Raw genomic sequence first — 14,812 nt, 5'->3', positions numbered from 1 at the left:
TCCAAGTTGCCCTTCAAGAAAATAGCATAAAATACACAAGAGAAAGTGAATATTTTAGAAGAGAACAAGATGAAATTTCAGATTGAGTCCTCAAGAGAAAAATACTTATTTCAACCAAAAAGAAATTCCTTGAAATCTCAAGGGAGTCAAGCTGGAAACCAGGGACATTTTGAGGGGTTGCTTTCCCTACTTCTCCTACTTCCAAAACCTTTCCTTTTATCTATGTCTCCTTCAAAGAGAATCTAGAACATACAAACCTCTCTCTAAGAGGAAAAGGAAAATGTCTTTTATTTCAAAAGCTTTTGTACCAACTCTGGCCCTCACAAACTCATTTAGGGTCATATCATTGTTCTCTTAATCATTTATTAAAATGCCTCAGCCTTATCAAAAATCCCAGATTGTATTTTATTCTATATTTTTAAGGCATGACTTTTATATTCAGGTTATGTATATATATGTTTATATATATATACATAAATATATGTATATATATATATTGAACTTATTTTAGAATATTACATTAAGTGTTGGTCTAAACTTGATTTCTGCCAAACTGCTTTTCAGTTTTCTTAGAATTTTTTTCAAAAAGGGAATCTTTCCACCAATAACTCATATTCTGAGTTTATAAAATGATATATTACTATTTTGAATTACCCCTGTTTCTTGTTTATATCATATGTTCCACTGATCCACTTTTCTAGTTTAAACTAGAACTCAGTAGATAAAATGACAAATATTTTATAACATAATTTGAAGTCTGGCAATACTCTGCCTCACAAGTACTTTCTAGTATTATTTCCATTGACTTTTCTAGAAGTTGTATTTTTACAAATGATTTTGATGTTATCTTTTCCAATTCTAACATATATGCCCTTAGAAATTTATTTAGCATATTGCTTAATCTACAAATTCATTTATGTGATATTCTCATTTAAATATATTGGTCCAGTCCAACAATGAGTATTGAATGACTCTCCCCTTATTTGTCTGCCTTTATTATTATCAAAGGTATATTGTAGTTGTATTATGTCTTTTATTCATCTTGGTAAACTAATTTCCAGATATTTTATATATTTTGGAGTTTTTAAATAGAATTTCTCTCATCTTTTCCTTTTTTTTAGTATGGTGCAGAAATGCCAATTATTTCATAGATATACATTGTATCTCAATTCCCTGTCATGTCATTAGTTGACTCGACTTCTTTGATGATTTTCTGTAACTTTTAAAATGCATTGTCATCTGCAAAATGGAAATGTTCTCTTTTTTCTTTTTTTTTATTTTCCTTTTTTATCTTATTTGGAGAACTATTTCAACTAATAGTGAGAGGAAGGGCATCCATTCTATCCTTCTCTTCATACTAAGAAAAATTCTTCATACTAAGAAAAATTCTAAGGCTTCCTATGTACCCAAGAACCCATTTTCTAACTTCTCTTGATTTTAAATATACAAGTTTAATCAAATTATGGAATTATCTTTTCATGTCTAAGCTTTCTAGTGTTTTTAACAAAAATGAGTGCTGCATATTGCCAAAGATTTTTTTCGACATCTACTGAAATAAACTAATGCTTTTGTTATCTTTAATATTTATATGATTAATTATGCTCATTGTTCTCCTAATGTTGAACCATCCTTATATTGCTGGTATGAATCTAAAGTGCTCAATGTGAATGATCTTTCTGAATATATTTCTTGTACTACACATGCAAAGTTTTTATTGAAATTTTTTGCATCAATATTCATTAATGTGAGTAGTCTACAGTTTTTCTCTGCTTTTTTGTTTTTCTTATATTTGAGTACTGAGAACATATTTATCTCATAATAGGAGAAGAGTAGTAGAGTGTCTTCTGTCTATTTTGAGAATATTTTTTCAACATAAGTATTAATTACTCTTTACATGTTGGATAAAATTTAATTTTAAATCCATCTGGCATGTGGGTTTTTCTTCAATGATTCATTTATGATTTGTTCAATTTACTTTTCTAAGATTGGCATCTAAATTATTTTTACTTCCTTTTTAGTTTGTCTGGATAGTGTACATTTTTATAGTACCCATCAACTTATTTGAATTCTTGGTTTTGCTGACATTTGATTGTATAGTTTGTGAATATTCTCCTTATTTCACTTCATTGTGAATTTACTTTCTTTATTGGGGAGATGGGGTAAGAATATGATTGTCCTTCCTTTTTCTTGATTAGATTGACTGATAATTTATCAATTCTGCCAGTCTTTCTAAAAATAATTTTAATCAATCTATAGTCTGTTTTCAAGTTACTCCATTTTTCCTCTATTCTGTTTTTAAAGATTTCTTGTTTTGCAGCTTTTTCAGGGTTGTTAATATATTTATTGTATCATCCTTTTTATCAGATGCTCAGGTTGTTGGATCTCTTTTTCCATTATATTTATGTATATTGTCAAAGGTACAAAATTTTCTTTAAGATTACTGTAGCTGTAAATATGTTTTGCATGACTGCACATGTATAATCTATATCAAATTGCTTGTCCTTTCAAGGAGTAGGGAGGGAAGAAACGGACAAAGAATTTGGAACTCAATTTTTTTTAAGAATTAAACATTTAAAATGGTTTTTACATGTAATTAGAAAAAAATAAAATATTAAAAAATTAAAAAATTAAAAAAAGAAATCATCATGCTAAGACTAGATAGATTTAAAAGCAACTTCTACCAAGAATTTAAGATCAACTTATTCCAATACTATATAAACAACTTGAAAAAATAGATAAAAACATATCCTTTTACATTCCTTATATTGTTTGGTTTTGATACCTAAACAAAGGAAAGCCAAAATATAGAAAGAAAATTATAGACTGATTTACCTAATGAATATTAATGCAAAAATTATAAATAAAACACTAGCAACGAGATTACAGCAATATATCAAAAATATCATATATTATGACCAGTCTAGAGTTATACTAGGAATGTAGAAAACCATAAACATAATTGACCACATCAATAACTAAAACAACAAAAATCATATGATTATTTCAATAGATGCAGAAAGAAAACATGACAAAATTTGATAACCATTCCTATAAAAAACACTAGAAAGCACAGGAATGCAGTTTTTCTCAAAGTGATTACTAGTCTATATCTAAAACCAAGAATGAGCTTCTGCAAAATGGATAAATTAGAAATCTTTCCAGTAAGATCAGGGGTGAAGCAAAGATGTCCATTTTTATCAATGTTACTATTTGATATTATGTTAGAAATACTAGCTATAGCAATAAGAAAAGAAATTGAAGGAATAATCATTGGCAAAGGTGGAGAGGAGATCATTTGTTGGAAATTATAGAATAGTATACTTAGAGAATCCTAAAGAATCCACTAATAAAACTAGTCAAAATAATTAATAACTTCAGCTAAATTACAGGATATAAACTAAACCCACATGAATTATCACCATTTCTATATGTTACTGAAAAAAAAGTCCAGCAGGAAGGGATAGAAAGAGAATTACATAAAACTTAACTTCAGACAGTATAAAATACTTGTGAGTCTTATTTGCCAAAGTACACACAGGAACTATGTGAGTACAACTGCAAAACATTTTCCATTCAAGTAAAGACAGATCCAAATAATTGGACAAATATTCATTGCTTGTAGATAGACTGAGATAATGTAATAAAAATGACAATATTACCTAAATTAATTCACTTATTTAGGGCCATATCAATTAATCTACCAAAAAATTACTTTACAGAGCTAGGAAAAATAATTTAAAAAATTCATATAAAGGAAAGGTAAAAAATATCAAGGGAATAAATGGAATAAAATGCAAAAAAAAGAGGACTTAGCACTATCAGATCTCAAATCATACTACAAAGTGATAGTCATTAAAAAATTTGGTGCTGATAAGAAAGAGAGTATTTGGTTAACAGAATAAATTGGATTTTCAACAAACAGAAACAAACAACCACAGTAACCTAATGTTAAATAAAACCAAATATCCTAGCTTTGGAGGAAAGATCTCACTATTTGATGAACCCAAAAATCTGTCAGAAAAACTAGAGATTATCTGGCGAAAAGTAGGCATAGATCAACATGGCATACTATATACCAAGATAAGGTTTAAATGGGTACATGATTTAGATATAAAGGGTAATATAATGAAATTAGGGGAGCAGAGAAAAAATTACTTTTCAGATCTAGGGATGGTAAAGAATTCATTACCAAACAAAATAAAGAGGTTCATGCAAAGTAAAATGGACAATTTTGACTATGCAAAATTAAAAAGATTTTGCACAAAACAAAAGTAAAGCAATCAAATTTAGAAGAAAACTTAGGAATGTAGGAAATCTTTTTCTACAACTTACTTCTCTAATAAAAATCTCATTTGCTAAAGATGCATGGAACCAAGTCAAATTTATAAAAATAATAGTTATTCCTCAATTAAATGGCCAAAGGCTGTGGATAGGCAATTTTCAGAGGAAGAGAAATCAAAGCTATTAATATTCATATGAAAAAATGCTCAATAACTAATAATTGTTGATATTGTTTCGTTATTTTTCAGTCATGTCTTACTCTTCGTGGCCCCATTTTGGGATTTTCTTGGCAAAGATATTGGAGTGGTTTTCCATTTCCTTCTCCAACTCATTTTATATAGACTAGGAAACTGAGGCAAACAAGATTAAGTACCTTTACTCAGATCATACAGCTAGTAAGTATATGAGTCTAGATTTCAACCCAGGAAGAACAGTTTTCCTGGTTCTAGGCTCCATATTCTATCTACTGTGCCATTTCATTGCCCTCTTTTGAAAGTTGTTTGGAATTGTGCTGGAGTAGTGTATTGATCAGTTACTAGTTTTTCACAATAAAGCATTACTAGCACAGAATATATTACTTTACTCATTCTGCTCACTTCATTTTTTATCAGCTCATAAAAGTCTTATCAGGTTTTTCTAAAACTAACTCCTTTATTATTTCTCATAGTACAATAGTACCCCATCACATTCATTTACCATAACTCGGTCAGCTATTCTTTAACTGATGAACATCCTCTCAGTTTCCAATTCTTTCCCAGCACAAAAAAAAAAAATCCTGCTCTAAATATTTTTGTACATCTTGGTCCTTTTCTTTTTTCTTAGTGGGGTATATAGACTAAGTAGCAGTATTGTTGGGTCAAAGGGTAGGCACAGTTTCAAAGCACTTGGTGATATAAAAATTGTTCTCCCAGAATAGTTGGGCTAGTTCACAGCTCCACCAGCAGAGCATTTGTGTACCTATTTTCTCATATTCCATTCTATATTTTCTTTTTCTGTCATCTTAGCCAATCCGATGGGTGTGAAATGGTATCTCTTAGGTGGTCTCATTTTCAGTTCTCTAATTATTAGTGAAATTGGGAATACTTTTAAGAACTGATAAAAAGTGAAGTGAGCACAACAAGAAGGACAATATGCACAGTAACAACAATGTTTTAAAAATAATCAAATGTAAAAAACTTAGTAATTCTGATTAACACAAGATACCGTACAATTCCAAAGTATTCATCATAAAAAAAAAGTTGAAAAGGAAGGAAGAAATCATATGTTCACAAAAATCAAGTTAGGTCACTTCTTCTATATAGTTTCCTCCTTTATTATCTCCTATTCAGTATGTCCAGGTCAGAGAATATGTTGTCCTTATACTTCCCTACCAACCAGAAGACAGAAAGGAAATTTAAAGCCTTTTATCTACTTCTCACAAGTCATTATCTGGTTCCTCATCCTACCTCTCCTCTCTTATCTAAAGGATATTTTTCTATAACAGAGATTGACATATTTTTTTAACATTTATTAATATTCATTTTAACATGATTACATGATTCATGTTCCTACTTTCCCCTTCACCCCCCCCTGCAATTCCCCCACTCATGGCCAATGCAAATTTCCACTGGTTTTAACATGTGTCATTAATCAAGACCTATTTCAAAATTGTTCTTAGTTGCATTCGTGTGGTAGTTTCAAGTCTACATACCCAATCATGTCTGCCTCAACCCATGCGTTCAAGCAATTGTTTTTCTTATGTTTCCTCTCCTGCAGTCTTTCCTCTGAATGTGGGTAGCGTTCTTTACCATAAATCCCTCAGAGCTGTCCTGTGTTATTGCATTGCTGTTGGTACAGAAGTCCATTACATTTGATTTTACCATAGTATATCAGTCTCTGTATATACAGTGTTCTTCTGGCTCTGCTCCTATCGCTCTGCATCAGTTCCTGGAGGTCTTTCCAGTTCACCTGGAACTCCTCCAGTTTATTATTCCTTTGAGCACAATAGTATTCCATCACCAGCATATACCACAATTTGTTCAGCCATTCCCCAATAGAAGGGCAGACCCTCATTCTACAGTTTTTTGCCACCACAAAAAGAGCAGCTATAAATATTTTCGTACAAGTCTGTTTATCAATGATCTCTTCGGGGTACAGACCCAACAATGGTATGGCTGGATCAAAGGGCAGGCATTTTTTATACCCCTTTGAGCATAGTTCCAAATTGCCAGCCTGAATGGTTGGATCAGTTCACAACTCCACCAGCAATGCATTAATGTCTCAATTTTGCCACATCCCCTACAGCATTCATTAATTTCCCCTTCACTTTCTCATGTGCTTATTGAAACTTTTGATTTCTTTACCTGAAAATTGCCTATTCATGTCTCTTGCCAATTTATCAATTGGGGAATGGCTTGATTTTTTTTATACGATTGATTTAACTCCTTGTATATTTGAGTAATTAGACCCCTGTCAGAGTTTTTTGTTATAAAGATTTTTTTCCCAATTTGTTGTTTCCCTTCTGATTTTGACTACATTGTTTTTGTTTGTACAAAAGCTTTTTAGCTTAATATAATCAAAAGCATTAAATTTACATTTTGTAATTTTCTCTAACTCTTGCTTGGTTTTAAAATCTTTCCTTTCCCAGAGATCTGACAGGTATACTATTTTGTGTTCACTTAACTTATTTATAGTTTCCCCCTTTATATTCAAGTCATTCACCCATTCTGAATTTTTCTTGGTGTAGGGTGTGAGATGTTGATCTAAACCCAATCTCTCCCATATTGTTTTCTAAATTTCCCAACAGTTTTTGTCAAATAGTGGATTCAAGGCCCAAAAGTTGGGCTCTTTGGGTTTATCATACTCTGTCTTGCTGATGTCATTTACCCCAAGTCTATTCCACTGATCCTCCTCTCTATCTCTTAGCCAGTACCATATTGTTTGGATGACTGCTACTTTATAGTATAGTTTAATAACTGGTACTGCTAGGCCCCTTCCTTCACATTTTTTTCATTATTTCCCTTGATATTCTTGATCTTTTGTTATTCCAAATGAAATTTGTTATAGTTTTTCCTAATTCAGTAAAAAAGTTTTTGGTCGTTTGATAGGTATGATGTATAATAATAAATAGGTAAATTAATTTGGGTAGAATGATCATTTTTATTATGTTACCTCATCCTACCCATGAGCAATCAATGGCTTTCCAGTTGTTTAGATGCAGTTTTATTTGTTTGGAAAGTGTTTTGTAGTTGTTTTCATATAATTGCTGTGTTTGTTTTGGTAGATAGATTCCCAAGTATTTTATATTGTCTAGGGTGATTTTAAATGGTGTTTCTCTTTCTACCTCTTGCTGCTCTAAGGTGTTGGAAATATATAGAAATGCTGATGATTTATGTGCATTTATTTTGTATCCTGCAATTTAGCTAAAGTTGTTGATTATTTCTACAAGCTCTTTAGTTGATTCTCTAGGATTTTTTAAGTATACCATCATATCATCTGCAAAGAGTGATACCTTAGTCTCCTCATTGCCTATTTTAATACCTTCAATTTCTTTTTCTTCTCTAATTGCTACTGCTAATATTTCTAGTTCTATGTTGAATAGTAGAGGTGATAATAGGCATCCTTGTTTTACTCCTGATCTTATTGGGAAGGCTTCTAATTTATCCCCTTTACATATGATGCTTATTGATGGTTTTAGGTATATATTGTTTATTATTTTTAGGAAAGGTCCTTCTATATACTAAATACTTTCTCTATACTTTTCAGTGTTTTCAATAGGAATTGATGCTGTATTTTGTCAAAGGCTTTTTCAGCATCTATTGAGATGATCATGTGATTTTTGTTTGTTAGACTGTTGATATGGTCAATTATGTTGATGGTTTTCCTAATGTTGAACCATCCTTGCATTCCTGGTATAAATCCCACCTCATCATGGTGGATGATCTTCTTAATTACTTTCTGGAGTCTCTTTGCTAGTATTCTATTTAAGATTTTTGCATCTACGTTCATTAGGGAGATTGGTCTATAGTTTTCTTTCTCTGTTTTTGGTCTCCCTGGCTTTGGAATCAGTACCATATTTGTGTCATAAAAGGAATTTGGTAGGACTCCTTCTTTGCTTATCATATCAAATAATTTGTATATTATTGGGATTAGTTCCTCTTTGAATGTCTGATAATGTAAATCGATCAGGCCCTGGCGATTTTTTCTTAGGGAGATCTTTGATGGCTTGTTCAATTTCTTTTTCTGATATGGGATTATTTAGGTATTCTATTTCTTCTGCTGTTAATCTAGGCAATTTATATTTTGTAAATATTCATCCATGTCTCCTAAAGTGTTAGGAGATTGTTATATTTATTGTTAAATTGTTATATTTATTGCCATATAATTGGGTGAAATAGTTTTTAATGATTGTCTTAATTTGCCCTTCATTTGAGGTGGGGTCTCCCTTTTCATCTTTGATACTGTCAATTTGGTTTTCTTCTTTCCATTTTTTTAATAGATTGACCAGTACTTTGTCTATTTTATCTGTTTTTTTAAATACCAGCTTCTAGTCTTATTTATTAATTCAATGTTCTTTTACTTTCGATTTTATTAATTTCTCCCTTGATTTTTAGTATTTCTAATTTAGTTTTCATCTGGGGGTTTTTTATTTGCTCCCTTTCTAATTTTTTGAGGTGCATGCCCAATTCATTAATCTCTGCCCTCCCTAATTTGTTAATATATGCACTCAAGGATATAAATTTCCCCCTGAGTACTGCCTTGGCTGCATCCCACAGAGTTTGGTAGGATGTCTCATCATTGTCATTCTCTTCAATAAAATTGTTGATTTTTTCTATGACTTCTTCTTTGACTAATTGGTTTTGTAGAATCATATTATTTAATTTCCAATTAGTTTTTGATTTTCCTGTCCAGGTGCCCTTGGTAATTATTATTTTTATTGCATTATGATCTGAGAAGTTTACATTTATTATTTCTGCTCCTTTGCATTTGTTTGCAATGTTTCTATGCCCTATTACATGGTCAATCTTTGTGAATGTACCATGTGCAGTTGAAAAGAAGGTGAATTCCTTTTTGTCCCTATTTATTTTTCTCCACATATCAATTAAATCTAATTTTTCTAGGACTTCATTCACCTATCTTACCTCTTTCTTATTTATTTTTTGGTTTGATTTATCTAGATCTGAAAGAGGAATATTTAGATCTCCCACTATTATGGTTTTACTATCTATTTCCTTCTTGAGCTCTGCCAGTTTCTCCTTTAAGAATTTGGATGCTATGCCACTTGGTGCATACATATTGAGCACTGTTATTTCCTCATTGTTTATACTGCCTTTAATCAGGATGTAATGACCTTCCCTGTCTTTTTTAATCATACTTTATTTTTACTTTGGCTTTGTCAGAAAACATAATAGCAACTCCTGCCTTCTTTTTCTCATTTGACGCCCCAAAGACTTTGCTCAAGCCTTTAATCTTAAACTTGTGTATGTCCACCCGCCTCATATGCTTTTCTTGTAGACAACATATAGTAGGATTTTGGTTTCTAATCCACTCTGCTATTTGTTTCTGTTTTATGAGCAAGTTCATCCCATTCACATTCAGAGTTATAATTATCTTTTATGCATTCACTGACATTTTTGTATCCTCCCCTAGTCCCACTCCTTCTTCTTAGGCTATTTCCTTTTAAACCAGTGATTGGCCTTTCTGAATATCATATTCCAAGCCTTGTGGTCTTTTAGCGTGGAGGCTGCCAGATCCTATGTGATCCTGATTGGTGCTCCTTGATATTTGAATTGTCACTTTATGGCATCTTGTAAGATTTTTTTTCTTTTACTTGGAAGCTCTTGAATTTGGCTATTATATTCCTTGGCCTTGCCCTTTCTGGGTCTAGTGTAGAGGGTGATCTATGGATCTTTTCAATGTCTCTATTGCCCTCTTGTTGTAGAACTTCAGGGCAATTTTGCTGAATAATTTCTTTTAGTATGGAGTCCAAATTTCTATTAATTTCTGCTTTTTCAGGAAGACCAATGATTCTCAAATTGTCTCTTCTAGACAGGTTTTCTTGGTCTGTCACTTTCTTATTGAGATATTTTATATTTCCTTCTATTTTATCAGTCTTCTGATTTTGTTTTATTTGTTCTTGCTGTCTTGAGAAATCATTACCTTCTAATTGCTCTATTCTAGCCTTTAGGGACTGGTTTTCGGCTTTAATCTTTTGGTTTTCCTTTTCAATCTGGTCTGTTTGGTTCTTCAAGGCTCCCAGCTGGTCACTTCTGGTGTTCAATTTGCTTATCAGTTCATTTGATTTCTGAGCCTCAATTTCCAATTGCAAAATTCTGCCTTTTAAACTGTTATTTTCTTGCCAGATCTCTTCCATCTTTCTCATCATCTCTGATTTGAACTCTTCAATAGCTTGTGACCAGTTTTCATTATTTTGGGAAGATTTGGATATGATTACTTGTTTGTTTTCCTCTGCTGTTTGCTCTGTTGCCTGGATTTTCTCTGTGTAAAAGTTGTCGAGTGTTACAGATTTCTTCTTGACGATCATTCTCTTCTAGGGTCTCCGATTTTGGGTTGCCATTGTTAGCCCTGCCCCTTCTCAGCTTTATCCTTACACTCTGGGTCTGTCTGAGCTCTCTAGGCTCCTGAGGTCTCAGGTCTTGTTGTTTTTGGGGGCGAGCCTCCTGTTTGTCCCTGGTCTACCCCTTTACCCATGGCTCTTTCAACAGTCTCAGGGCGCTGCTTCCACAGCTGTGCTCCCGTCTATGTTGGGTCCCCACTAGAGGTCCAAGCCTGCACTCGAGGTCCTTGTCCGTACCTAAGTCGATGCCTTTACCCGCACTAGCTCTAGCTCTCAGGGTCTGTATTCAAAGTTCGGGCGCATTCTTTAGCCTTTTGGGGTCGTAAGTCTTGCTGCTCTCAGGAACAGGCCCTGGAGCTGCCAATGAATTAATGGGTGCCCCAAATCTGCTTTAACTCTTGTGCGCTGGCATTGGCACTGTACACGTGGTGTGGGGGTTGGGGGAGGGGCTTCCTCAGCTTGCACTCTAGTGAGAGCTGTTTCACCCCTTTATAGCGTGGAAATGCCCCGATTCCTCATACCTTCAAGGTTGCACCCTGTTGTGGGGTCCCTTCGTTCATCTGGATTTGTTTTTATGTCCCCTTGAGGAGTCCTTCATGCTTTGGTTAGGAGAGGTTGAGCAGCTGCTTTTTACTCTGCCGCCATCTTAACCAAGATTGATATATTTTAGCTTGCACACCCAATCTGCTCTGCTACTTATTTTTGTATGGCCTATGAGCTAAGAATGGATCTCTTTTCTATGTGTAATATTTATTATATGAAATATTTGGAGATTGAATTAGAAAAGATGAGATTTTTTCCTATAAAAAGTTTTCTTCATCTGCTTACTTTCCTACTGATTTTTCCTTTCATACCTTTTAATCCTTAGATTCTTTAGATTATTCCTGTTCACTTTGCTTTCTCTTTGTCACTTACACAATGTGCAAGATAATTTTAAAAAGAAAACTAAAGAACAAATACCCAATATTCATAACCTTATCTACCCATTGCCAGAAAATAAACATTCCATTTCTTAATCTTTCATAACTATCTGAAAATATTTAACTTTCTGCTATTTGGTCAATTTGAAGGCTGAATGCCTTGCTCCCGTCTGAATCCCTTTGAAGGAAATATCCAAATTCTTCCCCTTTTGAACATACAGATATCTTCTTTGATATTTAGTTCCAGTTTTATAGGAATGCCAGCTGATGCCTTTTGCTCTTCATAATAGGATATTCAAAATTTCTTTATTTTCTTATATTCACAAAGTAATGTTGTACCATTCTAATTTTTTTATTGTTCTTAGAGTATGAAGATCTAGTTTTTCATTTGCTTTTTACTACTTGTAAATTCTATCTCTTGCTGTTATAATTTCTGGAATTTGACTAAATGGTTCTCAGTGATTTAAACTGGTGGGGTGGGGTTCTGGTGATGTACTGCATATTCTTTTAATTTGAGATTTGCTATTTGGTTCCATATTTCCGGTCAGTTTTTCTGTATGATTTGTTTTGAGAAAATCTCTCACTCTTCCACCTTTCCAGGACTACCCAGCTTCCACTCTCTGTGAACATGTTGCATTAAAAGTAGAAAAATGGAACAAGAAGAAAATAAACAAAATTAAAATTTTATGGCTGAGCAATAAGTAAAATGAGGATTGTTTCCCTTTCCAGAATATATGTGAGTGATTTTGTTCAATGGCCTTCTAAGAGTTAATCAATAAAATAATACTTACTACGATATTACAAAGTACTAAGTGATTAGACATTTGATTAATAGAGTAGTTTTTCATTGTTATAATTAAAACACTGCATGGTTTATCTTGTAATTCATATTTAATACTTTTATAGCAAGCCAGTTACCTATAGAAAACAGATTTCTTTTCCAGCCATTGATCAGTAAGTTGATTGTACTACATATGCCTAAGAGAGCCAGGTCCTGCATTCGTTGATAAGCAGAAACCTAACTGAAGAATGTATTTCCATTCCTTTCCTAAGAATCAGGTCACAAAATTAATTGGAGGCATAGGAAGAGTTATACAGGTCACATCATTATCTCTTCCTTAAAAGCAAGGGAGGAAGAAGACATAAGGTGATTCCATGGGAGGAAAATGCCTGGGCTGATACTTTGAATCAAAAAGACCTTAAGTAATCAGCATATCAACTTTGAGATTTACCAGGCAAATTACCCAGCTTTTACATTATCCATACCCTTGGCTGTTCCTCTTTCCCTTCCTTCTGAGCCTCCTGTGGTCCTTTTCCTACTCATTAGTATCTCTGCTTGAAGGCAAGTGGGTCAAGGGAGAGTAGCTGAAATTAGGCCATTTTTTCCCTTCTTAAGTCCTTCTGTATAGATTCAGTGGGAGAGGCTAAAACCAATGGATTGAGTCAAATTAGGGATTATATGTGGATTCCCTTTTCCTATGCTCTTGAAATACACTCTTATCCTATTTAATGTCATTAACTGGTCCCACAAATATGTGCCTTTAGGCAAAATACATTAAAAAGAACAGTTGGCTTCATATAATAATGTTAGAAATGGAAAACAAGCATTGTTGGCCACCAAATTTTGTTCAAAATGCTTAAAATAAGAAAGAAAGATAGAGAAGGAAAGGAATTAAGAGGCTGATATAACTGATATTTTTGCGTATTGACTTTGGTAGAGGAGTATGTGTGTGTGTGTTTGTGAGTGAGTGTGTGTGTGTGTGTGTGTAACCATCTCTATATGGAGCTCCAATGAGGAATTTCCTTTATCAATTCAGATCCATATTTTTTTCTGCAATTAAGGTCTTAGAGATTCACTTGAAGTAGTACGAAATTAAGTGAAGACTAGTGTCAAAACCCACTGCATTAGAAGTAAAAGTTGGACTCTAGTCTTATTGTCTTTGAAGCCAGCTTGCTATCCTGTCTGCCACTCTATCTCTATTTTCTTATTATTCTTTCCTAAATTTGTTATGGTTGTGTCAGTCTCCAGTTTCAATGCCTCTAGTCTGTACTTAGTCATTTCTAAGCCTCTGAATTCTAACATCATTTGTAAAACCCAAAGGTTCCTGGATGAGCCCATTCTGCCACTGTTAATCCACCAAGCCGAAGCTCCCAAAGTCTGTGGTTTTCATTGTCAATTCATACACTTATGAAAAACCCCTTCTAACTACATCAAAGCAAATAGAAAGACAACCTGGTGTAAGCCTACCAGAACCAAGGTTTTCCTTCTCATTATTATGTTTATCCAAAGCTTGTGAGTCATGAACAGGGAAAGCATACAGAGTAGGGTGATGCTGCAAACCTAGAAGAAACTATAAAATCCATCTGAGCCCATGTTTCTATGAGAAGAGTTAATAAGGTCCAAGTATACAAAGTCGACATGATGCGATTGAGCAGGTTATTCAACAAAGGAAAAGGATCGCTCTTAATGACTGACCAGGGCTATTAAAAAAAAAGTATAGGGATGCCATAGTCAAGATGTATAGAAAGAGTGGTAAGCAAAAGAGAGGGGAAAGACAAAAAAATTATTTAAGATAGTGGACCAAAATGGAAAGTAGTTGAGGTAGTTTAACCTCAGAATTGTTAAAATAGAGCTTATAAGAAATAGTTCAGTGAATGTCACAGATAAGTGATACAAAGCAATTCAAGGTTTTCCAAAGGTTCTTCCCTCAACAATCCTCTGAAATATGTGGCATATTATTAGTCTCATTTTATGTGAAAACTAAGAATCAGAAAGTGGAAGTGACTTGATCAGGATCACACATTTAGTAAGTGTAAATCCAGGACTTTAATACAGGTCTTCTGATTCCAGGGCCTATGCTTACTTCACTATAAAATACTTTTTTCTCTAGAGGAAAGGAAGGAAGGAAAGAAAGAAGGAAGGAAAGAAAGAAGGAAGGAAGGAAAGAAGGAAGGAAGGAAGGAAGGAAGGAAGGAAGGAAGGAAGGAAGGAAGGAAGGAAGGAAGGAAGGAAGGAAGGAAGGAAGACAGGGAGGGAGGAAGGAAGGGAGGGAGG

The sequence above is a fragment of the Gracilinanus agilis genome, chromosome 3 (genome assembly GCF_016433145.1).
Source record: "Gracilinanus agilis isolate LMUSP501 chromosome 3, AgileGrace, whole genome shotgun sequence".
NCBI classification, from domain to species: Eukaryota; Metazoa; Chordata; class Mammalia; order Didelphimorphia; family Didelphidae; genus Gracilinanus; species Gracilinanus agilis.
This window is presented reverse-complemented; position numbering follows the sequence as displayed.